Source organism: Hyperoodon ampullatus, assembly GCF_949752795.1.
Source record: "Hyperoodon ampullatus genome assembly, chromosome: 2".
Classification (NCBI taxonomy): domain Eukaryota; kingdom Metazoa; phylum Chordata; class Mammalia; order Artiodactyla; family Ziphiidae; genus Hyperoodon; species Hyperoodon ampullatus.
This window is the reverse complement of record NC_136915.1, coordinates 59,385,687-59,412,008: the sequence shown is the minus strand read 5'-3', so window position 1 is coordinate 59,412,008 and position 26,322 is coordinate 59,385,687. Positions and strand designations below refer to the sequence as shown.

Here is a 26,322-nt window from a genome sequence, read left to right as displayed (position 1 = left end):
ATCTTCATTGGACACTTAAGTCCTCACATTCTAGTGCCAGTTTTCCCAACGTGCGTATTTTTGCATAGTTGGGTCAGTATGTTCTTCTTCTTTGTTGGTCTACTTTTGCATCTAACCTTGGTTGATGTTGCCCTTTTCTTGTGTCCTTACACTCCACCTCTTTCTCCTTGGGATGGCAGTAAAATGATCTCCTCTACTGATAAGTAGCCGTTGGTTTACCTTTGTATCCAAATACGAGACATTTGGGTTGTTGCCAGCATTCCACAGTGAGGAACATACTTGCTATAAACAGTGTGCAGATTGCTTAGTCAACGACTTATTATGTACCTTCTGCAATGGCACTCTCTGGCAAGGTCTTGGAAGTGATATCAGCTCATTAAACTAAGAGTCCTAAGAACTGGCACTCAGGAGTTCCTGAGACAGCATGGCTTATTTTTCTTTCTATAATTAGGAGATATGTAGGGAGGACCTATCATGTGCAATGGAGTACCAGGCACTAGTGAGCAAGGTAGAAAAGGTCTCCAACTGATGGTGCATACAGTGGCCAACAGATGCAAGATGAGTGCTGTGGAAGCAGACGTCATCATGGTGACATTGCCATCCTGTAAGCACAGTGTCAGACTTCAAGGCGAAAAGTGGATATTTGGTCTGGGTGGGTCTAGATACAGTATACAGTGTAACTACGTGAGATTAACTGCAGATAGTAGGGTGAGAGACAATCAAAATTGTAGAATATTAAAAAGTAATACAATGTTTTATTTCTAAATTGGGCTAACAAAGTGATGGCTAGGTTCAAAGCTGCATGGTAGAGTGAAAAGCACAAGGCCTGTGAATTCAGACAGTCTCAGATTTGACTCTGAACTCTGCCACTTGTAGACTTGTGGTTTTGGGGAAAACATTTAAAGCTGCTGAAACTCAAATGTCCTTATCTCTAAAATGGGCATAGTATTTTCTGTCTTTTGGCATTGTTTATATGTCCAGTGCCTAGTGCAGCGCCCAGCACTGGATAGAGGCTCAGCAGTTGGTTGTTGGCAGAAAAAAAGAAAGGATGGATGGATGGATGGATGGAGAAATTACTCTGGATTGATAAAAACTGAGAGCCTCTGTGCTAAATAATATAGGTACATTCATAACAAGTCATATTTGCCCTATTGGCTTGAGGTTTGCCAAGCAAATGTTCTCACTTCTAAGTTAGTGGGGACCAAATTTAGAAGCCATAAACCTCTCTTCTGTCATCTCATGTATATCAAGGCTATAAGTAACAGAAAAGAAAACATGACTAATTGTGGCCCTAACAAGTAGGGGGTTATTTTCCACATATTCAGAAAGTGTAGACGAGGTAGTTACTTCTGCCATTTGCCTCTAAAGAGCTGTGCTCTTTTCCTTCATTGGATCTGCCTTCTTTGCTGTGTTGTTTTTGAAATTCAGACTTGCTTTCTCATGGTCACTGATGGTGATCACAGTTCTGTGCTTTACTACCAGTTTCAAAGTTGAGAACCAAGGAGGCACCTGGCACATGTCTCATGTCTTTTGTGAGGAGGCAAAATCCTTTCCCAGCAGACTCACAATATGTCCCCTCGGGCCTTACTGGGTGGACAGAGCACACAGCCTCCCTTAGGCCAAGGCTCCCACCTTTCCTGAGCTCACAGCATCTCCACTCAAACAAACTGGGGTTCTGTTAGCAGGGAAATGTTGAGGGCTACGTTCATTTTCACATAAGTGAACTGGTTAAAAAAAAAAAAAGCAAAAGTTCAAGTTTAATGGAGATGATTTGCTTGTAAAACTGTGTTATCTGCACCAGGAGATTCAGGATTTGCAAGCCCCCAACTGGGGTGTAATGATTCTGCTGGTTTTAAGCTGGGTAGAAATGTTTTTGTCTCTTGGTTGTATGTGTGAGGGTTTTTGTTTTGTTTTTTTCTCTTCTTCCTTTTTGAGCGGCAGACGCAAAGAGGAGTAAAAGAGTTGAAATAGGAAAATATTTTCTGGAGTTAGTGCTAGGCCTCTGAAATGCTGCAACCCTGACTTTTGCCAGAAGCCCGGTGCTGAGACTGGCCAAAAAGACTGTTAACAAAATACTTCCCGACCAAGCTAAGTGAAGAGAAGAAAATATAAAACAGTATTGGGGCGGTGGGGGGTGGGGGCAGATATTCTGAAAGGAGGGTTGTCAGTGAAGCTTTGCAGGAGAGTGTAGGAATTTGAGGGTTGTACACTAGTGTGTGGTTTACATTGGCTCTGCCCAGGTTCAGTGCTCAGAGAGCAGAGGAAGAAAGGAAACCACTTGCCTAGCCTGAGAAGGATGTAAAGACTATAGTGGGATTAAGTCCAGAGTCAAATTGCACACACACACACATTCTAGGAATCCAAATTTGTAGTTTAAAAAATATATATATCAAAGTGTTTTTGTGGGAGCTCTTGACTTGGATGACAAAATGCTTAATAATCAATATCTGCCATTTTCCTCTTTTGGAGAAGCCACCCAACCACTTACATTCCTAAACAAATATTCATAAATTAATAGGATTTCATGTCGCAAACATCAAAACTTTTAAGATTTAAAGAAGTACTCACACATGTCAATAAAAGTTCACCAAGACTTGCATTTGATTTATTGCATTTCATTTATTGAGGAGGTAAAGGGGCAGAACTGATACTGATCAATGCTTTCTATTTATGTTATCTCTGCTCTTAGAATTTGACCATATCCTTGAACTGTGCTATTTCTCAAATGACTGGAGATTAATAATATCCTGTTTTTATACAAGAATTTCAAAGTCTCCCATACAAAAGCTCCAGACAGATGATGCTTTAAGAAAAGGAGAAAAGACACAGTAGATAAATGCCAATTGACTAGACTCTGAAGCTGAGGTTTGCTAAGAGGCCAAGTAAAGGAGAGAAAGGTGGAATTCAGAGAGAGATACTGGTCTCTGTGAGGTTGCATTCAAGGCCACGCTGGGAAAATGCCAGAGGGCTGGGAGAATGGCCGTCCCCTCAGAGCTAACACTGAGTACTTGGTGCCTCATCATAAATGGGGCTCATTCCTGAAGGAAACACTGTTCTTCTGAAAAGCACCCATATTGAAGAAGCAACCAGAAAACCCAGATGTATAGGAGATGCCTGGCAAGAAGGCTCTGTGCCTCCTCCCCTCTGTGTCTTCCAAAGAGTTTTCTTAATATTCCACAGTATTTCCTGTGGCCACTGGGCCCAAACTGACTGGAAGCATACAACAAAAGTAGTTTAGCCAACCACTTGGCACTAAAATCTGAGCCAGCCGTATTCAGAATTAACTGAAAGAGACACTGCCACTGCCATAAATAAGGCAGACAGTTTCTTTATGAGTTGAATTCTCTGAGCATTTTTTGAAGGCAATAAAGCTTTAAGGCTTTAGTAAGAGGCAAGAGACTGTAAAACATGTCAGATGCTTAGTAAAAACTCAGGGTGCAGCCACGAGTTTGTGTACATTGAACTGGGGGACCACACCATTGACCCTCAAGGGGATTGGGCACCCTAGCCCACACCCTGGTGGGGTGTTTCAGAGAGGGCAGACATATCAAAATCTAAAGTGCGTATGTGTGCAGGGGGGTCGTTGAAAACTGATGTCTTATGATTCATTTGGGAAAAGATTTATTTTCATAACACAAACATCTGAAAATCAAGTTCAACAAAATACTTCTGGTTAGTTGACAATATGCATTTATTCAGTAACAAAAAAAAGATTATTTTATTGAATGCCTCTTCTGTGTCAGGCGTCGCCTCAGGCACTGGGGGTACAGCAGGGAACAAACAACGTCCTTTTCTCGCGGGGTTTACATTCCAGTGGAGGACAGGGCTAGTAATTCAGTAGAATAGAAAAGAGCGTGTTAAGTACTATGAAGAAAAGCAAAGCGGAGTAAGGGAAGAGAGAGCAGGGCCTCTCTGAGCAGATGACACTTGTCAGAGACCCAGAGGAAGTGAGGCTGTAGAGTGTGCGGGCCTGCGGTGTCTGTGAGAAGAAGTCCAGTAGCGGGAAGGATCAGTGTCATGGCGTATCTGAGGAGACGGGGAGGTCCCTGTGGAGCCTGGTAGGCGAAGGGTGGGCGCGCTAAGCCTGCTGGGAAGCCATTGGAGGGTTTTGAGCGAAGAATGAAGTCATCTGAGGGCACGAGTGCCCCCTGCTGGCGGGGAGCAAGAGGGAAGCCCAGAGATCAGCGTGGAGGCTGTTGATGTCCTCCAGGTGACAGATGCTGCCAGTTTGGACAAGGAAGCGGTGAGGGGAGGAATGCGGAGATGTGATAGAATTGGGGAGATGTTTTGGAGGTGGGGCTGACAGGATGTGCTGACACATTGACTGGATGTAGAGTAGGTAAAAATGGAGCCAAAGATGACTGAGGATTTTGCCTTGAACAAGGGGCATGAATGGTGGTGTCCCACTTTTAGCACTAAGAGCCCCACGGCAGGAGCCGTGTGAGGAGATTATTAATTTGGCTGTGGCCATTGTTACAAGTTTCAGGTGCCTAATAAGGCATCACTGGGGAGATGTTAAGTCAGAGAAAAGACTGGGAATGGAGATGTAGATTTAGGGAAGAGGAAAGGGGGTGAGAATGCATGTCACAGTTTCCCAAAACAACTGAGGAAGGGCACATCAAATTCTGGTTGGGGAAGGGAAGGGGAAGGCTTTATGGTTATCAGAAATGAGTGTGAGTTTTAAAAGGTTAAGAAAGACTGTCTTACATCATCAGTATCCACAGCTGTTCCTAGAATTAAGGGAGACATATTCATAGGAACAAAAGCCAGCTTTGCCAATAGAAGATAAATAGGAACTGAATTTCTGAATTAGCTGTTCTGTTACTCTTTTGCTAGGCCACTGTGAACATCTTAGGTATAGATAATTAGATAGAAACATGTACATCTGTCTAAAACCATGTGCAGATTTTTCTTTTAATTTATTGGAAGCCTGGGGTATGTTAAGAACTCATTCTTGTGGGAAGGAAAATAAATACATGGAAGTTTAAAGTACGGCCTGTGCATCCAGAAGACCTTATAATCAAGATGTCCATGCGGATACATGAACAAATGAGAAGCATGAGGGTCCAAGGAGAAGGCTGGGCATGGAAATGACTAGCTCCACAGTTAGAACATTGCTGAATGCCCTGGGCTGCCTTTAAAATCCTCCCAGTGGTATGGGGAATGACAGATTTTTTTTTTTTTTTCTTGGCTCTGGGCGGTGGTTGTTGGTTTTTTGTTTGTTTGTTCTGTTTGTTGTTTCCTGGTCCAGTGGGTATATATTTGTATATTTCCCTAAGGGGGAGGGTCAGCAGGTTGTGTCATTCAGAATGTATGTAAAATGGGAAGCTCCCTGAGAATATCTGGAGGGGGTGCAAACTAATGTTAGAATAGAGGCAGCAAAGGTGGCTTTACCCAGGAAGCAAGTGCAAGTGGTAGGTTTAAGTACAGGAAGATTGTACCGATTTTCTTAGGCGCTATCTTCTCGTTGAATTGTGGCATTAAGTGGATTATATTGAACATAGTTGGATTTGTTTGTGTGTTTGTTTGTTTGTATAAGCTGTTCATCTCTTTCTTGGAGATACAGGAAAAAGATGGACAATCCTTAGAAGATTCTCCATGCCCAGCCTTGTTTTGGTAGCTGCAATGAAAGACTCTACTGAACCATCCAGTAGAGTCCAAGTCCCGAAACCAGGGTGGTATATTTCATAGCATGTGCTCTAAGTGCCTGTAAACATGTGGGACCTGAAGGGAGCCACTCACAGCCTCACTTGAGGACTACTACTCATTGCCTTCTGCCTCTGAGTCCAAGGCCTGCAGAAGTATGTTCATCCACAGCAGCGGTCTGGCAGAGTGAAAATAAAACCTCTCTCTTGTTTTTCTGACTCAGGCTCAGGGCAGTGCCCTTTGCTGCATCCTGCCCTCATTATGCTGCCTGACTCTGTGCAGCGGACATAACCTGAATATTTCTGTGATGAATCTCTCTGTCTCAGTGTCTGACGGAAAGTGTGTCATGGAAAGGAGTGATACGATTAGAGAGCTAAGCCTTGTGGACAAAATGATTATTTTCAACATAAAAGCAGAATCTGTTACCCAGAATGCTCCCATAAAACTGGACTTTTTAGAGGGAAACATAGTTCTAATATATATTACTGGTGACAAATGCTACTAAATTTTACTCTTTTTTTTTTTTAAGTTTTCTGAGGCTAATAAAATCCAACCCTATTGAATAGTTTTTTTCCAAACATGATTGGATCTTTAAAATATTTTTTTCCTTGAAAACTAATCAGAAATGTGTTGGAGATCATTGTTGCCAGAAAAAGAGTCTAAGGTCATATCTTCATCCATTCCTGCTTCAGGAGTTCTCACAATGAGCCTGGCTAACATTAGCTGAGCTTTGGGGGGTGGGCCGCGGGAGCAGGTGTGCCTTTGAATCAGGATTTAATGGTGGGCCCTTGGCTCTTACCAGTTTGAAGTCTTTCTGCGTCTTCTGCTGACTGCAGGCCACAGGGGCTGTTTTACTCATTACCCTGTTGCAAGGAAAGGAGTGCTCTTGAAGAGCTTACGTTCCCTTTTATCAGACAAGAACCGTGTGCCGCAGCTGCCCGAGTCAAAAGCTGTAGCAAAAGCTTAAGGATTGCCATCATCTCATCCACAAGCCCTGGTAATTTTCTCTTCTGTGGTTCTCCATGGCCCAGTTTTTTTTTACCGTCAGTCATTCTATAAAGATTTATCAGCTACCCTCTGCCTGTCAAATATTGCCATAAAGTAATATCCTATTGGGCCTGTAGTTATTGGAAACTGTGTTACTATTTTTCTTTGTCTTCTCAACTTTCTTAACTGTCTATTGACCAGTAAGAATGTAAGCCATTGCAATAGATATGGTCCCTAGTTAACAAAGATATATGAAAATATGTTTACTACTCTGGATAGGTAAGTAGATTCATTTATTTAAGGATGATTTTCATTATTAAATTTGAAAGGTACTTGGTTAATTCTCAGTTAAAAACAAGAAGCACAAAAATTAAATTGAGACCCCTTTTGGCTGATTACTGTTTTCAGTAAGCGTTCGGTGAGTGATTCCCTTCAGCATGATAGCTAGTGATCACTAGGCCCTAAGCTAGTCTTTGTGCTTTGCAAATATAATTCAGCATGAATTATTGCAAATGATATAGGACCCCCAGACAAGCCCCCAAGATATCCAGGAGGGTCCTGAAGCTCAAAAGGTCTAGGTTAGCTTCCAGGGAGTTAGATCACATTTAACTTTGCACTAATTCTAATATAAAAACCTAGGGCATTCAAACTCTGAGTAGGTGACCATCCATCTTGGTTTGTATGGCACTGAGCAGATTCCTGGGATGTGAGACTTTCAGTGTTAAAACTGGAATGTCCTAGTCATACCAAGATGAGTTGGTTTCTCTAGTCAGAAGAAGAGTCAGTTAACAGAAAGGAATATCAATAAATACTGTCTTCTAAAACCAGCAACTTACCTGTAGAATGGGGATGATTCTCTCTTCCTCATGGGGTTGTGATAAGGCCTACTTACGACTCCTATCTGTGGGGTTGGGTAGCTGGCTATGTGTTTTTCCTTGGAATTGGGGACCAGCATCATCTCTGACCGGCAGTCTCTCTCCTTGCCCTCCTCCAGAGGCCTGTTGCCTAAGAAGGCCTTGGCTGTTCCCTCGGGGTGAGTCAGTGCCAGCTGTTTCTGATGTGAGGATGCTAGAGATCCAGGGTTCTTTCTATTGTCTTTATGCTTCTCACTGTGGTTACCCCCTTTGGGTTTTACCTGCTACTGCCTCTTAAGTAATAAGGCTTCTCGCTGATTTGAAACTCTTTACTCATTTTTTTTTTTTAATACATGAAGTCCTTAAGTATTTCAATTTGCCACATCACTTGGCATGTACAGTTGGGTTGAGAAATGCTCAAAGATTTTTCAGATTTTTTTCTCATTTTTATTTTTATTTATTTATTTATTTATTTTTTTTTTGCGTTACATGGGCTTCTCACTGTTGTGGCCTCTCCCGTTGCGGAGCACAGGCTCCGGACGCGCAGGCTCAACAGCCATGGCTCACGGGCCCAGCCGCTCCGCGGTATGTGGGATCTTCCCAGACCGGGGCACGAACCTGTGTCCCCTGCATCGGCAGGCGGACTCTCAACCACTGCGCCACCAGGGAAGCCCTTTCTCATTTTTAAAAAAAAATTATTGAAATATAGTTGATTTACAGTGTTTCAGGTGTACAGCCAAGTGATTCAGTTATACACATATATAAATATATATATTCTTACATTCTCTTTCATTATAGGTTTTTACGTGACATTGAGTATAGTTCCCTGTGCTATACAGTAGGTCCTTGTTGGTTATCTATTTTATACATACTAATGTGTATATTTTAATCCAATTCGAAAAGATACAGGCACCCCAATGTTCACTGAAACTCTTTACTTTTAAAATTGCAGTCCCGAGCACACACAGGTACTCGCTTCCTCTCCAGCATTTTGTACAAGCTGTTCCATCTGCCTTGCTCATGCCTCCCTCCTTTCATCTTCTGGCTAACCCTGGTCACTCTTCACACTTGAGCTTTGATGCCACTTCCCCCTGGAAGCCTTCCATGATCATCCCAGACTGGTACTGGTGCCTCTCCTCTGTGCTCCCAGAGCTCCTTGTACTTCACACAATAGATTATGTGCCTCTGGAGCTGTAATTGCCTGATCAGTTGTCCATATGACTCACTGTAGGCTCCTTGCAGAGAGGGACTGTGCTTTGTTCTCTGTTATACCCCCAGAACCTTCCACATTGCCAGGAACATAAAAGGTATAGAGAGGCTTATAAGGATCAGGATAGTGGAAGAGCCGCCAAGGAGCAGACCATCTTTATGTACAGTTAGCTTTGGCTTTGCAGTGGCCCTGACTATCCTTGCAGTCCTTCCTGGGACACATAAGCCACTCTAGATCTTTCTCAAAAGAGCTACAGCCTCTTCATCCAGGGACCACCATCTAGTTTGGTTAGGTCTTCGTTTGCCCTGTAAGACACTGAGCACATTATGAAAATACACATGCAGTAAACCACCCACCTGCCAAGCGTTGCATAAATATCAGTGGGGAGACATAGGACCCAAGAATATATGTAGGGTGAGAGCATTCAGTTTTATGTTTATTTGTATATACATGGCATAAAGATATTTCTACTCTCTCAAGTTTTAATAAAATGTGAAATCTTCCCCTCAGTTCTGAAGATCTGACGATTTGTAGGCTATACTGTATTAAATTGTGAATTTTGGATGTTTCATTTTTCATAATGTGATCCAGATTATTTTTCTTTCTCCCTAGTGGACATTAATCGTTTCCTGTGAATTTTCCTGATATTAGGAAACAGATGTTCCATATTTGTATCTGAGTTTTTTCCAGATGCTGAACCAGGACTTTTGTGTGTGTGTGTGTGTGTGTGTGTGTGTGTGTGTGTGTGTATGTGTACGTACATGTACACAGTGAATTTTTGAGGAATGAGTTATATCAGAATTTGCAAGTAAAACCCTAACAGATATATTTACAGAATTGTACAGATTTGTCCAAGGCTGGAAATGCTTTTGGACATTCTGGTTAATGTAATTTAGTATTGTTTAGCTAATGCAGACTGCTGGCTTAAGACTGCATTAGAACTGTCCCATGATAGTGTGCTTGCCAAAATAAGGAGTGGTGTAGCAAAAAGCACACAGTTCATGCAACCTATGATTTTTTAACCAAACTGTAATTGCTTTTACCATTGTCTCTTAGCTATATAAAATTCTTCCCCCATCTCCCCATAAAACACTGACTGAGTGCCACCTGTGTGCTGAGCAGGGTGCTAGGCTGTCTGGGAGATACAAACACAAATAATATATGGACCCTTGGGACCTTATCATCCAGTAGAAGAGCTGAAACGCATTCTGAAGCATCTGTAATGACAGGTAGAAGGTGGTAAAGGTCGTAGAAATTCAAGGAGAGGAGTGGTTTCATGGAGCCAAAGGGGAAGGGAGTATTTGGGGGAAGAAGTGGTACTTGAGCTAGGTTAAAACAATAGTAATAAAACAACACTTGCTTTAGGTCTGAGTTATTTAACTTACTGTAACTACATAAGAACTGCGTAAGGGTGGTCCGTTTTGTAAACCATGGTTTTGGTGGATTTGCTAAAATCATACTAACATTTCTTGAGTGCTTCCAGTGCAGCAGGCACAGGGCCCTGATGCTCCATATAAAGGATTTTTAATCAGAAACAATGTGGAATTGGTGCTTTGTATAATAATCTATTTTGCACAAAGTTCATCTCTTCATTTTACCTTGTGACCTTCCTTTCACGAGGAGGCCTTGGGTTCAGAGAGCAAAGGACTGAGGCCAGTCTTGGCCAACTCCAGAATTTGGGGACCCTCTGCAAGTCACCTGGCCTGTCTGGGTCTCACTTTTCTCCTGTGTAAGGTGGGGGTTGTCATTCTCCCCAGCTCACTCACAGGGTAGCTGGGAAAATCAAAGTGGGTGTAAATGGATGGTGAAAAGCAGTCAAAAGCCAAACATTTTGCCAGGAAGCCATGTCATAGCTCATGAGGTTTATACAAAATATGGCTGTTGCTTATTATTAAAACACTGTATAAAGGAAAAGATGGGTATCGTAAAATTGCCAGATATCAGTAATATATTTGTAGCAAATACATATACCAACTCTTGATTATCATGCACTATAAAGAACTCATGCAAATTCAAAAGAAAAATATCAAGACCCTACTACACGAATAAGCAAAGAATACAGACTTATTGTTTCTCAAGGTAAAAACCCATTAATAAACAGGAAAAAAATGTCCATCCTCACTAATAATCTTAGAAATAAAAATTAAAGCAGCATTAGGAATACCATTTTATGTATAAAATGTCAAGGTCTCAGAAATTCTCAATTATTTTGCTGGTGGTATTATCATACATTAATTAAAAAGCCCCTTTAAAAGCAAAACCTACAAATTCTACTGTTAGGAATTTAGGGGAGCTAGGGAAATAAGTTAAAGGGATGAAAAAAGCTGAAGCATGAAGGTTTCCAATGTAATCTTATTTATAGTAATAAAAACTGGCAATAATTTAAATATCCAGCATTAGGGGAGAGATTTAGGTCCCTTAAACAGTCATTATGAATGTGTGTAGAAACACACAAAAAATATTTGAAATTGAAAGTAAAATGGAAAAAGAAAATAACAGCATCATATATAGGGTTTTTTCCTGATGGCTCTATCCTAGTGTCCTCCCTTTTTTTAATCCTTAGAGCAACAATGTGCAAAAGTCATATTAGTCCTACCTTACATGTCAGAAAATTGAGGCTTAGGGGTAAATTGTCCCAGGACTTGCAGGTCATTAGCTGAGGAGCCAGCATCAAACCGAGATCTGTCCAACTCCAAAGCCTTTGCTACCAATAGCATATAAACCATGGCCACAGTCATATAACACATGTCTATCGAGGGTAACAGAAAAAAATAAATAGTAGCGCTAGTATGGTGGGAATATGGGTCATTCCAAAGAATGCTATCCTTTTAAAACTGCCCTTGGGGGAAACAAACCAACACAAAACTGCCATTGCCCTTTCAATAGAAAAGGAGAAAAAAAATACGTGGAGTGTAATATTTCACAATTAATTGTTCAATCTGACTTCTTTATATTCTCTTAAAGTTTGGCAAACTAGGAATATATGTGTATTTTTAAAGATTTCTCACTGGCATTGACATTATGAGGATACTTTCTCCCCATCTTATCCACAAATTAGTTGAGGACATATACCACCAAGCTCCTCAATTAAAAACAAATTTTAAGTCACTAGAAGCTCTCTGAAGATTAAGAACAGTGACCAGGTAGAAGAGTTTCTCCCAGTGAACAGTCCAGACCAGCTCTTTTGACCAGGACATAGTCTTAAGGTGGGGAAAATGGTGTGGCACCATTTGGCTAAAATAGGCCAGCTCACCAGCTCCAGGTGTGCCCTTCCCAGGGACAGAAACCTTGCACAATAAAGGAAAGTGTCACCATTTTGGTGACTGTTTACTGTCTTTTACCTTTGGGGATCAGCACTTGATTCTTGATGCTTTAACCCATATGGCATTACTTTATCAAGTCAGTAGCCCTGCCAACGTGTCAAAACACACAACTTTCTGTGGTGGACTCAAGGCACAGGGCATATTTCTTTTGCTTTGTCTCGCCTTCATGGAACACGTGCCTTTTATGCCTACTGTAGGGTCCTTTATATGTTTCAAAGGCCCTTTTATATCTGTTTTGCCATTTGAGATAACATCATGTCAGTATTTGCAAGTGAAAACATAATAGACCTGACCAGAGAACAGTGGAGCCATCTGGAGAGCTGGAAACATTCTCCAACATACTTCTCAATATAGTCCATTCCAGATCACTCCCAATTTTGTAGGTGGGGAAATTGAGGCACATAGAAGCTTAGTGATTTTGCTGGAAATCACTGGCAGTGAAGACAGCTGGAAGCCAGGCTTATAAATCTAGTGTTCACTCTCCTCCAGTGCCTGTATTATGTTATTTTCTAGAGAATTTTAAAATGAGACTAGGAACAAATATGTTCAGACAGATCATAATCCAATCACCATTCAAAGCTAAAGGTCTCTGAGGACTATCATTTTGTATTTTATAATTGCAATAAGCTTTATAATAATGAAAGGAATCTAGCAGGTTATCATGTTCATTCTAGACAAGTCCTGCCCAATAGAGCTTTTTATGGTGATTGAAACATTCTACACCTGTGCTGTTCAGGACAGTAGCTGCTTCTGTGTCCACCTGAGCACTTGGAAGTGGCTCATGCACTGGGGGAATGAGTTTGTAACTGTATATATTTAAATTTAAATCCCTACATGTGCTAACGGCTATAGTATTGGCCAACACAGTTCTAGACTTCTCAGTATTTTTTTGCCATCTCCACTTGGATGTCTTCAAGTTAACAAGATCAAATCAGAATTCTTGATTTTCTTTCCTCTCTCAACCCGTTTCTCCCTCAAGGAAGCCATTATGGACCCAGTTGCTTGAACCAAAACCTATGTGTCATCTCAGCCCCTTCCTCTTCCTCATTGGCCACATCCACTTCATCAGCAGGTCCTAGTTGTTTTACCTCCAGAACCTGTCCTGAATCCATCTGTTTCTCTCCATCTCTACTGCTACCATCCTAGGCAAAGGTACCATCATATCTCACCTGCACAATTGAGTAGCCTCAGAATTGGCCACCATTGATCCATTCACTCACTGTTGCCTCTTTGAAACTCCTCCATTCAGCTGCCAAAGAGACATTGTTAAGCTCTCCAGTGGGTTGCATCACTCCCTGCTTGTATGAAAGAATTTGTAGAACTTATCACTGTTGGAAGTTCTCTTATTTTCTTCTTTGTATACTTGTTTATTTTCTGTTTCCTATTAAATGCAAGGGCTCCTATGTCAGGAACCTTATTTACCTCATTCACTGCTGTATCTCCAGCACCTACAACTGTGCCTGGCCCTTAATTTGCACTCAGTAAACCTCTCAAGAATAATTAAATTACTGTTCATTGTGGAAGGAGATGAGATAGCAAGATCAAAAATGCAGATTTATAATTTGGTTGTTAATATCTGAGAGGATGCTGACATCCATATCCGTGGGAAGTTGGTGGTCTCTTTTATATTCTGGATGCAAGTAGGAAGGGTGGGTATTATGGCTAATTGTATTTATGTCTGAGTGGGTGGGCTGGGCGCAGTCCTGATGCAATCTCTGACATGAGCCAGAAGGAGGTCTCTTTTTCTCTAGAAGTCTATGTATGTCCTAGATCGTGAAGCTTTTTTCTTTCCTACTGTTAGAGAAAGAGGAGAGTGACCTCCTACAAGGACTTTTATATCCATCCAAGGGAAGTGTAGGTAGTGATGGAAGGAAGCATCTTATGGAACTCTGGGGTAGAAAGTGGCACAACCACATCTGAACAGCAAAAGGAGATTTTCAACATGAGGCTGTTGTTTAAAAAAAAAAAAAAAAAGATGTTTGGAACATACTCATAGCCAGTTATTGGAAACCAAGAAAACTTTAGGAAATAGCATTTTCTGTCCTTTTTTCCTTGAATATTGCATTTTTTAAAGGAAAGTGTCTTTTCTGGCATTTCTTTATAGTGGCCAGCCAAGGCATGTTATTATGTAGATCCATGTGCAATGTAAAATGAAACTGATGAACTTCTTGGGGGTATGATCAAGTCAGCCATGCTCTGCATTGCTTCTGTTCCCTCTGGTATTAAACAGACCTAGGAAATGACCATTCCCTCAGCACAGGCTGAATTTAAAAGATGAAGTTAAAACTTTCTTTGTTGGGCTTCCCCAGTGGCGCAGTGGTTGAGAATCCGCCTGCCAATGCAGGGGACACGGGTTCGATCCCTGGTCCGGGAAGATCCCACATGCTGCGGAGCAACTAAGCGCGTGTGCCACAACTACTGAGCCTGTGCTCTAGAGCTCGTGAGCCACAACTACTGAAGCCCGCGTGCCTAGAGCCCGTGCTCCACAATGAGAGAAGCCACTGCAATGAGAAGCCCGCGCACCGCAACAAAGAGTAGCCCCCGCTCACCGCAACTAGAGAAAGCCCGCAGGCAGCAACGAAGACCCAACACAGCCAAAAATAAATAAATAAAATAAATTTTAAAAATTTTTTAAAAAGAAAAAAAGCTTGCTTTGTTCAAGTGCATATCTGGAGACTCTTTCTCCTGGTGTGTTTTTATTAGGCCCAAGATTGTACCCCTGGCCCCTGGCCTTCCAGTGCTGTGCCAGTGTTTTCATGTGTGTGCCTTTATGGAGCATCTGCTGTGTACCAAACACATTGCAAGGTCCTGGAAAGACAAAGATGAGTTAAACACATTCTCAACTTCAGAGATTCTGCAGACAAGTGAACAGAGAGACCAGTAAATGAAAAACTGAAACACAGGAGCCACTTGGATTAACAGAGGGAAGTACAGGGGCAATGAGAGTAGAAGGCAGTGGGACACAGAGGGAGTCAGGCCCGGTATAGCGTTAAAGAGTCCAGGCTCTGGCACAGAAAACGAACTTATGGTTGCCAAAGAGAAAGTGAGGGGAGGTATAAATTTGGAGTTTGAGATTAACAGATACATACCACTACATATAAAATAAACAACAAGGACGTACTGTATAGCACAGAGAACTACATTCAATACTTGTAATAACCTATAATGGAAAAGAATCTGAGAAGAATATCTGTATATTCTTTATATATACAGTATAGAAAACTGAATCACTTTGCTATACACCTGAAACTAACACAACACTGTAAATCAAATTACATCAACTTAAAAAAAAAAAAGTGCAGGCTCTGGAACCAGGCTGTCTGTGTTTACAGTCTGGCTCTGCCATTTATAAGCTGTGTGACCCTAGGCTACTGACTTGACCTCTATGCCTCAGTTTGCTCACCTGCTAAATGGGGTAATAACCCATTTCATAAGGTTACTGAGACGATTAAAGGAGCACGTAAAGCGCTTGAAATGCTCCATAGAAATCAGCTTTTATTATTATCAGTAGTAGTGGTACATAATTATCAGTTGAGTGAATACTACTTTACTACTGTTACTGCAGAGAAGTTGCCCCTAAGCCAGCCGAGGGAGTTCACACAGGCTCCCCAGAAGTGTTGATTTTTTAATTGAGACTTGAAGGCAGGCAGATACTGTAGAGAAAAGACGTGCTTGACAAAAAGAACACAATCTGCAAAGGTACAGAGAAGTGAGAGTGGCGGGGGTGGGGGGGAGCATTTAGGGACCCGTAAATAGGTTTGTGTGGGTAAAGGGCAAGATGCCCACAGGAGAGTGCCTGAGGGGGAGGCACGAGGTCACTGGGGCTTTGGAGACTGGGCTAAGGAGCTTGGACTTAATCCTACCACCTAGAGGAAGCCACTGAAGGATTTTCAGCAGGTTCGGGGGTCGCCTTGGGAGACTGGGAGGCAGCACCCCCAGTGGCCTTAGCCCATGGCCTGTTGATTCTAAATGATGTCCCTCACCAGCCTCCTTCCCTATCATTTGGGCAGGAAATTCATGTGTGTGGATTTGATTTTGCTCATTGGGTATGATTTCTTTGGAGGGGGGCACAGATTAATAAAGTGAAAGGATATGTTTATGTAATTCCTTTCTACTCCCTACCCCTGCTAAGACAGATACAGAGATATCTAGCTTACAGACTCATTTGAGAATCAGATGAAAGTGATAGACTCTTCCCTCAGAAAAATCACAAAGACACGATTTTCCAAAGACCCCACCTTAACCTCTCCCTGCACCCCCATCTTGGCCATCCAGACAGGCCCCCTAGATGCAGTACAGTCTTTTTGACCCCAAGCTTGCCTGTGCTTTTTGTGTTCCCACCCCAAATTATTTTAAATTTAATTTGCTAGTACATCCCATCAGTCCTCCATCTGCCATCAGTGCTATTATCTGACCATGTATGATGGGAGCAACCTTGGATCACTTGACAGTTCTAATTAAAACTGAAAGTAATTATCTTATTTTGACCCGTTCAAATTTAATTGAGAGTTTAGTGGCTAAGCGCATGGGCTCTGGAGACTGGCTACGTAGATTAGAATCCCAGCTCTGTCAGTACCTTATAACCTTGAGTAATTACTTAACCTCTCTGTGCCTCAGTTTCCTCATTACAGAATGGGAATGATAATATACGTACCTCGTGAACTTATTGTGAGGATTCATTAAGGTAACATGGGAGCTTGCCGAGAACACATGGCAAGTACTATACAGTATTTGCTATTATTATGTTATTATTTCTACTAAATGACATCATGGAATGCGGTAGTTAACGATGAATTCCTAAGAGCAGGAAAATAGATAAACAAAATCTCCATGTGCATTTCACTCACTTTGGAGCCTTGCCAGTACCTGAAGGCCAAGGATAGATTCCCTAGGCCCATGGTGTCTGATACGGAAGCCACTGCTGTGGCTGTTGACTACTTGGACTGCTGCTAGCCCGAGTTGAAATGTACTGGGTCTTGAAGATTTAGTATGACAAAAAAAAAAAAAAAAAGCCAAATGTCTCATTAATCATTTTTTATATTGGTTGCATGTTGAAATTATAATATTCTAAGTAAATTCAGTTAAATAAATATTAAAATTGTCATCTGTTTCTTTTTGCTTTTTTAATGTGGCCACTAGAAAATTTAAAGTTATATATGTGGCTTGTGTTATATTTCTATTGAACAGCAAGGCTTTAGGCTCACCATTATCAATAAAATAAAAAGGTGTGGTTATCTGTGATCAGGTGATCACTATTGGAAAGCCTGGTACACTCCTCCTATTGCCCTTCAAGTTATACTGGACAATCCGTTCTTTAATCGGTTCCATAAAGGGAGTCATGGCTTGGTGCTAGCAGAAGGGAGTGGAGGGACCAAAGCAAGAGCAACAACCCGGGAGGCTTCCGCTGACTTGGAGGAGTTTGGACAAAAACACTACCATTTATAGTTATCCTGGCCTCAGACTTTGAACACTCCCTGAAGGAGATGAGAGAATGCTCTCTGTTCAGGAAGTTGAAATATGTAGGCAAAAAACTCTCCCTATTCCATCAGGAGCCAGAAAAAGCTTTGCTAATCTTTAACTAAAAGAATAAATACTCAATGTGATGGCAGTCACTGGGATCGAAGGCACACCCTTTCCAAATGTGATTTACTTACGGAATGCTTGTTTCATTCTATTTCAGATTCATTCCATCACCTAAAACCTGGTAACGGTGGGCCACACAGAGTCTTACTGGTAAGTGTTCTTTCATTTTTAAAACAAAGTGACTGTTTCACATTACTTTTGAAATGATATTCACACTTCTAAGTTAGATGCATCTCTACTAGTACTATGATTAGATGTCTATTTATTTACATTTTTTTTTCCTCTGAAATGATTTACGATGTTTCCATGCCTTAAAAAAACAGATCAATCCATGTTCTTTTGCTAAGAACATGATCAGGGAAAAGATCTATGATTACATGCCAAATACTATTAAAATAAAAATTTTTTGTGTGTTGAAACTATTTCCAGGCCCCTGTTGATAGTCTGCTTGTTTCAAACAGTATCCAAAACAACAAAGTGATACTTCAGCCAAGAAATTCAGACAGTTCCTTGCAGTGTGTTGTAATGAAGATTGGCTCATAGCTGTAACATTAGCTTTCTTATTGCCCTATTTTTTCTCTCATCTCTCTTTAAACCTGAATGTGACTGTCATGAGATAACAGTTCTGTAGTGGTAGAAAACTTCCTTTAGAGCTGGGAAAGTAATGTACTTCTTAAGTGAAAAAGCTTCTGAGGCTTCAGGTGGCACCTCTCCCTGATATGTGGTGATAGTGTTATTTGCATTGTGTATCAGTTAGCTTTTGCTGTGTAACAAACCTCTTCAAAATTCACTGACTCAAAATAGCAATCATTTCTTTATCCCATAATTCTGTCGGTTGGCGATTTGGGCTGGGCCTAGGTGTGTGATTCTTTTGGTTTCAGCTAGGACCATTCATGTGTCTTCAATCAGCTGCAGGTCCAGGTCACCTAGGCTGGGGGTCACCTGGCTGTCCGCTGGAGTGATGACAATGACTGACATGTGTCTCACTGTCCTGCAGGCTACCCTGAGCTTGTGCACATGGCATTTGGGCAGGGTACCAAGAGACACAGCAGATGCGTCTTGAGGCCAAGGCTCAGAACTGCCACAACATTGCTTCCACCACATTCTGTTGGCTAAAAGAAGCTATGTGGCTAGTGTAGATTCAAGAGGTACAGGAATAGATTCTACCTCTTGGTGAGACGAGCTGTGGAATCACATTGCAGGGAGGATGGTTACAGAGAGGGGAAGATTTGCGGCCATTTTCACAATCCACCCTACAGTGTTTATGGGTCTCACGAAAACAGCTGTGATGGAATGAAAAGCGCCTGGAGAGTGAGAGGGCTCAGGTCACACTCCCGTCTCATAGCCCGTCCCCTCGGCCCATTCTGATCGACAGACCCTGGGATCCTGGTCTTGCTGTCTGCCGCCTGGCATCCCGGTCAGTTCAGCAGCATCCTGGGTGGTCTTGCCAATACCAGCTTTCCACTCCCAGCCTCGCTTCATGGTACGCAGCACCGCCACACGAGTCGTCCTTCAATTCAACTTTCAGGAAGTTCCTCCTCTGCTCAGAAACTGTCAGTGCCCCCATGTCATCCACCACACCAGCCTAGACTCCTCTCTGGCTTCTCCACTTCCATTATCTGGCCCAGTCCTCTCTTGTTCAGCTCCCGCTATTCCTTTTCTTCTAGCCAGACTAGCCTGTTTACCGTTTCTCCTGAGGACACCTCACGCAGCTCACCCCTCCTCTGCTTGGAAATCCTTCCCATTCTGCAGGGCCCAGTAGAATCTTCCCTTCTCTGTAGTGTGGCCTTCCCTGCCTCTTCCCACCATCTGTGATCTTCTCTGCTCTGAATACTTCAAAGCCAAACACTGTCTTCTATCGTGCACTCTTCTTCACCTTCGCTAGTCTTACCTCCTCAGTAGCTTTGTCAGTGCCTTGAGAGCAGAAGGTTCCATATGTCTCCCTTGCAGTACTCAGCACAGGGCCGAGAGGACAGTGGGTACTTAGTCAGCCAGGACCCTGCCCCTGGTCACCCACCAGCAGCTCCCCAGGATCACATGAGGTACCTGTTGAAATACAAGTTCACAGTCCCTTCACTGGGCCATCTACGTTCATTAGGTGAACCCCAGGGATCTTGAAGCACTCAGAGGATTCTGATGTAATAGCTACACAGTTGGCAACCACTTGTTGAGGAAAGAACAAGAAATTTATATGAGGCTGGGGTTTGAGTCCTGGCTCTGCTACTTCTTGGCTCTAGGACCTTATAAATGTGACCTTTCTGAGCTTCAGTATCCTCATCTGTAAAACGGAAATAATATTTAACTTGAGGATTGCCAAGAAGGTAAAAAAGGATGATGTAAAAGGGAATGAAGTACTGATACATGTTACAACATGGATAAACCCTGAACATATTATGCTAAGTGAAAGAAGCCAGTTACAAATGTCCACATATAATAGGATTCCATTCATATGAAAATGCAGAATAGGGGAATCTATGGAGACAAAAGTAGATTATTCATTGCTTAGGGCTGGGAGGTGAAAATGGGGGACATGGGGGGATAGCTAAAAGGTATAGGGTTTCTTTTTGGCGTGATGAAGATGTTCTAAAATTCATTCTGGCAGTGGTTGCGCAGTGCCTGTGAATGTACTAAAAAACACTGAATTGTACATGAAGATGGGTGAATTGTATGGTATATGACTTATATCTCAATGAAGTTGTTTAAAAAAAGAATAAAAAGAAGTGTTCCCTCCTCTTTAAAAAAAAAAAGGATGATGTATACGCAAGTGCTTTATAAACCATAGAATGTAATTAAAATACATTAATTGATTATGGATCTGTGGCTAGCCAGTGTTTCAAAAGGGGCAGTTACCTCTGTGGTGGTAGTCATGGTAGTGATAGAGGAATAGACAGTGAGTAATCCAGTGGTGGAAGGATTAATAATTACAGCAACAGTAGTCATAATTAGTGTCTACTGTTTATCGAATGCCAACTGTATGCTGGGCACTGTGGTAACTGCTTCCCATAGAATTATTTGAAATTTACAAGAAGATCCCCTTGTTCAGTTGCATCTGTATCATAATTACAGCCTATTCCACCATTAGTGATTTAGTCCTTTGATTTCTCCCTCTTCATTCCTGAGAGAAATGGTTGGTTGAGCTGCTATCAACCATTGACAGCTTACCAGTGTCAAGTACAGGGACCTGTAGAAGTGTGAGCTGCTTTGATTGGTGGGAGAAGTTGGGGAAGGGAGAGCAACCAGCAGTACTAGGGAGAGAGTAGGTGTGGGACGTGCAGGAATGGACCACAGGGCACCCAACTGCCTGAGGAAGGATGGAGTAAGGGGAGGGGTGTGCAGGAGGGCGGGAGGGCGTGATCTGAGACATTTGTTGACGTGACAGTTTGGCTCAGGGCTGTCTCTGGTCTAAGGCCCACCACATGCTCACCCTGCTTGCTTGGAACTTCCCCATAACAGCTCTCACAACAGGCAGCATTTATAAAACTGTCCTCTATTCACTGTCTGATTTGTACATTATTTTGATTGCTGTTGATCTAGTGTATGTGCCTGTCTTCTTTCAGAGAGTTTTGAGGTGGCTTTTAAGTACACATATGTTAAGATTCAGACAAAGAAGGAAGGAAGGAAATTGGTGGGGAAGGAAAAGTAAGGTGAAATCCGAGATAAGGTTAGCCCTCAGTGAGAGCCTGTACACACACTAGCAGCCCCCGTGGTCTTGCCTCTGAGTTTCTGAGCAGTCAGTACTAGGAAAACATGCTCAGTTAGGAGTTCTTGGTGGCTAGAGGATAAAAGCATGCTAGTTACTCAGAGGAAGCAAGGTTAATTGTGATTCTTTTGAGACTTAGGGTCATTTCCCCCTGGGTGCTCATGAGGAGGATGCCACATAAGGCAGCAAACAACATCCCTATAGAAATGACTGATGAGGACCACCCTCCATGTAGACCAACGATGTGTGACACCTGAATGCTACCCAAGAAGAGCCTTCCAGCCCAGGTGTGCATTTCTCTGCTGGCCTTGCTTCACCCAAGTATAAAATGTAATATTTTCAGCTGTAATAACAAGTGTATATATTCATCCCTCCTCCCTCCCTGTGATGCATGTCACAGACTGTCATGGCTCTTGATGCTGAGCCCAGACATTTGGCTATGGCCCAGACTTGGCACACGAGTTGAAATCTCCTTACCATCCCAGTTCTAAAAGAATAATAAACAACTTCCTGGGAAGTACTCAGTGAAAGTTATTTCTCCCAACTCCAAATCGTGCTATGCCCTGACTCAGTCTGCGGAGTGGCTTTTTGATGCACGGAATTTACATTGACCCTGTCCGCTGTGACCTGTGTGGCCCACTTCGCTTGCTCCACGTGTATCTCTCCTTCTGTTGTGAGCCCTGTGGCTCTACGTCATTTTACATAACAGAGCGTTCTGTACCTTTTGAGGGAAGCAGGGCAGTTTGAGTAGCTCACTGGAATAAGATTAGTAGACTTCAAGGATGTATTGGATGGCAGCAAACTATAAACTGAGCTACTATTGTCCACTTACGTGATTTTCTTCTTCTAGTCGGTGACTTTAATAATTTTTGCAGGAGTAGTGTCTGATGGGCTGGCAGCACTGGTAAGATGAACCATCAGAGGCAGAGGGTGATATGAAAGTAATGTGCATAGGATGGAAAAAAAGCTAATTCAGTAAGGATCATTGTCAGAGAGGAGACCAGAATTCCATGAGGACTGCCCATAAATGGGAATTTCCTTTTGGGCTTTGTCTTCATTTAGATCAGGTTTCTTAGTTAGAATTATTTTGGTTGCAAGTAACAGAAGTCCAACTTAAACTAGTATCTTGACTTAATGACTAACATGTCCGTGTTCGTGTGGACTTCAGGCATAGGTGTATCCAGGTGTTCCAAAAAACATCAGGCCATTATCCTTCACTCTCTCCATCTCTTGATTCTGCTTAACTCCATCAGCTTCATTCTCAGGCAGTCTCCCCCTCAGTACGTTGCAGAGGTAGCCAACAGCGTTACATTTCCATCATCTTCACGGCTGTGGATCTCAGAGAAAATAGAGGGCCTCTTTTGTCATTGTTCTAACAATAGTACCAAGGAGGTCTTGCCCAGTTTGGATTCCTTGCCTGAATCAACCTGGCCAGAAGCAGGCAGTAGAAAATAAGCAGTATCTGCTTGGCCAGGGCTTGTTCATGTGTTCCTTGACAGAGGATGAATCGTACCCGAAGCACATGGCACAGGGTCCCTAGGAAAAAGGAGGAATTTTGTTACCAGAAGAAAGGAAAGAAAGAGCATGCCAAGCAATTAAAATTTCTAGGTACCAGAGTTCACTGATTTAGAAATTCTTAATTTGGGGTCCATTAAACTTGAAAGGTTTAAAATTAGATTCAGCTTCAGTTACATTGACTACCTATTCCAAGTTTAGTATCGTGATCGAGACTAGCAACAGTGAGCATACTGAGAGGAGGAGTGTGGGTGACCCCACTGTGGGGTCACGTAGGCAGCTTTTGGCCTGACGACCTCATGTCGTGTCCCCTGGATCTAGATTATTAACCTGAAGACGATGAATAGGCTTCAATGGATCTGTAATCCATTGAATGAATCAGTGAATGGGCTTCTCTAATTATCTGCAAAATGCTGTGTATGTACTTTTTTTTTTTTTTTTTTACTGGAGAAAGGGATCATGGTTCCATGATTTTTTCATAGGACTTTCTAGTCCCCTACTGCTTAAGAGCAGACTTACTCAAATTGTTTTAGATTTAGCTAGCTTAATCTTATGTGTTCGTTTCTTTTCTTGGCTCAGTGAGTAGAGTTTAGCGTCCATGATAAACACAGCTCCTTATGGAACAGACACAGTGATGTCAGTGGCTGAGTATGTTGCATCAAATTGCGTGTTGAGGGTTTTAGGCATGTATGTAAACTTTTCACAGTCGTAGTTACCATTTACCTAATGCTTTTACTCTGGTGTTCACCCTGTGCTAAGTGCTTTATGTGCATTATCTGAACTACATATTTATACACGTGACTGTAATTCTCTGAACCTCAGGTTTGTTATGGTACCACCTGCTGGAACCAGCTCCTTCAGCTGCCTTTCTGGGAACACAAGACACAAAGGCTGGCTTTTCCCTCTTCCCCGTGTCCTCTTTTGTGGGTCCACACCTCTCCACTCCCAACCCCTAGATGACAGAATCCTAGAACCCCAGAGTTGGAGGAGACTTCTGAGATCATGCAGTTCAGTGGTTTTCAAACTCGGCTCTCTGCTTTTCTAGCTCAGGGACTCCTTAGAGGGAAGGATGGAAAGATCCCAAGCCCCTATCCTGCTTTGGTCACCACTGGCTGCTGAAAACTACTCATCTGGGAGAAGAGAGTCCAGAGTTCAATGTCAGACTTGTGGTTGAGTCTGAGCTACTACTCTGCTCACCTCTCTGTGTGACTCTGGGAAAGTTGCCTTACCTCTCTGAGCCACAGTTTCCTTTTCTGTCAAAGGGGTGATAGTACCTGCCTCACAGAGCTGTTGGGGGCCTGGATGAGGTCATGTCTGTAAAGTCCTCGTCCCAGTGCCTGGTCCGCAGGCACTGCTGCAAAGGTTAGCTGTGACTAGGACACTGTACAGCGCAGCTTGTGAGACATAATTAAGACACAGCTTTATTCTTGTATCTCACTGTGCCTTTAAAGTTGATTCACTGGGGTGTATTTTTCCCCATTTCCTGATAAAAACTTGATCAGGCCTATGACGTTTCTGGTTACTCTTAGGTAACAAAAAGTCCTACAGCCCCTATAAGTCTCTCTCTCTCTCTCTCTCTCTCTCTCTCTCTCTCTCTCTCTCTCTCTCTCTCTCACACACACACACACACACACACACACACACACACACACACACACACCACACACACACCACCCCCCCCGCATACTTTCTGGAAATTGGAAATGCTCACTTTAGTCTATGAACGGTCAGTGTTTACTCCAAGAGAAGACTTCCCTCCATCTTGCCCACCATTCCAGGCCTGCCCAGGTGAGGCAGAGAGAGAGGAAAGTTCTTACCTGACCACTGTTGTCATGCCTGGCACTGGGTTCTCTGAACCTGGCTGGTGGGTGAATGGACTCTCTTTTGCTTTCCTGGCTGTTTCCATGGCCGTCCTGAGGACTCCCGCACCAGCACATTCCACCAGGACCTTCCAGGCTTCGGGCAGTGCCTCTCCTTCTGCTGGTTGCTACCATCCTCCAGCAACTTCTGGTTCCCATACAGATTCTCTCTTTGGGGTTCCCTCATCCTCAGTCTGAAGCCCTGGTGGGTAGAGCCTGTTTCAAAGAGACCAGAGCTGGCATTCCTGGTGCCCTTTAAGCCCCCATCAGGGGAGGGGGCGAGCAGTCCCTTTCTTCTACTCTGTCACCTTATATTGCTTCAGCTCCCCTCCCACATTTTGGTTCCTCAAGCAGGTGTCACATACCAATCCCAAAACTCGAGGAGCCCTCTTGTCTCCAGGTTTGAGATGAAAAGTGGACTCCCACCACTCCACCCACCTTGGGGAGGCCGGGAATCAAAGCATTTCTGAGGAATCTGCCCCACAAAATCCTCCATCACTTTCCACTGTCCTGAATCTGTTTATGTCCTCCTTATGGACCTTTGAGCCAGCTAGGTCAACTTCTTAGGAATTTCCATATAGTGGTTCTGGCCCCAGCTTTGGAATTTTTCCCATCTGTTGAGTCCTGTTGCCACAGTGGAAACTTCCACTTGAGCATCTTGTTATATTAACTGTTGGCCCAGTTCAAGGAACTCCTCTGCAACACCCTGAAAAGCGGTCCTTTAGCCTGTGCTTGGAAACTGTCCAGGCATGGCAAGCTCACTACCTCCCTCTCTCCCTCCTTCCCAAGAAGCATCCCCTTCCGATTTTCAGATGCTTGGAGTTGTTAGAAAGATGCTGCTCCTGTGAAGCCAAGCCTGAGTCCCTGTAACCTTGCCTTTGATGGGATCAGAAGTGTGCATGTGAGGCTCGTCTGAGAAAATCTGCCTGGGCTGCAGGGATTCAAGTGGCAGCCAGGTTTGCACCAACACTCTGGTCTCTAAGAACACAGGGAAGCCTCTGACCTTGTCTCTGGGCCGGTTTTCTTTGCTGTCATGCCAACAGCACATAACCCCAACAGAAAGCTAGTATTGGAAACTCTGTGCTCAAGCACCATTTCTCATGCTCATTACCCTAACATCCTTTCTCTTGATCTGAGAGCTGATTTGCCTTGCTTCATGGGGGCATCTGGATCAGGGGTCCATCCACAGTTGATGAACTCTCCAAAATCAAGCCCTTGCCGAATGTGCCCTAGTGCCCTCCAAAGACACCCCATCCCTGCTCTTTTGCAGTTTTTCTCATATGTTTAAGTGTCCTTTGGACTCAGCTGGTTGGTTTGCCTTCTCCCCAGCATTGTGAACTGGGCCTCTCTGCCAGGTGACCTTCTTTGTCATGTGCAAGTTGGGCCACTGTGACGGTGGATCCCACAACAAGTCGATCACTCTGTGTTTATGTTCCCCACCCCATGGTGAAGGCAGCGTCTCAGATGAGCAAGCGACATGTGCTAGCAAGACTCCTGGGTCAGCTAAAGTTGAAGTCACTTTGGGGACAATGGCCTAAGAAGATTCTAAATGCATTTTGGGTCGTTCCATCATGGACTGGTTCCCCTGGCAAGTCTCAACCTTATGTGTCCAGATGTGAACCTGGTTTACATGCTAGTGTTACTT

At 43.0% G+C, this 26,322-nt stretch overlaps 1 protein-coding gene across 1 annotated transcript in view; it reads left to right on the top strand.

The window, feature by feature from the left end:
• Positions 1 to 26,322, top strand: part of GNG12 (G protein subunit gamma 12) — a 128,368-nt gene that overhangs the window by 31,821 nt on the left and 70,225 nt on the right. The window contains exon 2 of the mRNA XM_079696902.1: positions 17,701 to 17,753. The gene's annotated coding sequence lies outside the window, so the exon portion shown is untranslated. The remainder of the gene's footprint in view (positions 1 to 17,700; positions 17,754 to 26,322) is intronic.